Source organism: Monodon monoceros, unplaced genomic scaffold (assembly GCF_005190385.1).
Source record: "Monodon monoceros isolate NGI ecotype Baffin Bay Population unplaced genomic scaffold, NGI_Narwhal_1 Super_Scaffold_12, whole genome shotgun sequence".
Lineage (NCBI taxonomy): Eukaryota > Metazoa > Chordata > Mammalia > Artiodactyla > Monodontidae > Monodon > Monodon monoceros.
This window is the reverse complement of record NW_021703768.1, coordinates 106,448,541-106,449,238: the sequence shown is the minus strand read 5'-3', so window position 1 is coordinate 106,449,238 and position 698 is coordinate 106,448,541.

Sequence of the window (698 nt, the reverse complement as noted above, 5' to 3'; positions counted from 1 at the left end):
ACAACAAGGATATATTGTACAGCACAGGGAATTATAGCCATTATCTTGTAATAACTTTTAATGGTGTATAATCTGTAAAAATACCAAATCACAATGCTGTACACCTGAAACTAAAATTGTAAATCAACTATACTTCAATTTAAAAAATGGGGATAATTCCTACTTAAGATATTCTAAGATTAAATAATGACGTAAAATGCCTGGCACCTAGTGGGTATTCAGTTAATCGAGGTCTTAAACTCCCCTTTCCCTCATCCGCGTGACAACAGCAGCCTTGGGGTTTCCTGCGGTAATTCTACCCCAAATGCTTTCCCAGGCAGGAGTTCAGTTACTCGAAACTGGATGTTACTGAATGTTACTGAGAAAACCTGGAAACTTTTTCTACTCTGAGAGAGACAAAAATGTGCTAAAAAGAAAACAAGAGTATCTCCTCTGCTCCGGAGGGCAAGACCCTGAACTTCTTCCATCCTCAAAAGAGAATGGAAGTATAAACATTCAAGTCACAGACTTCACAGTCCACAGAAGCCACACGGGGGAGCCCCTGTCAGGATAAACACGGATTCCGCGGCCCCAAGCGCTCCTCTGCGGGCTAGGCGCGCGCTGCTCAGTGAGGCGCAGTCTCCACGCGAGGGCGAAGAGAGCGCTGGCTTGTGGGGCGGGGCCTCCACGTGAGGGTAAGGCGCACGCTGCCCCGTGGG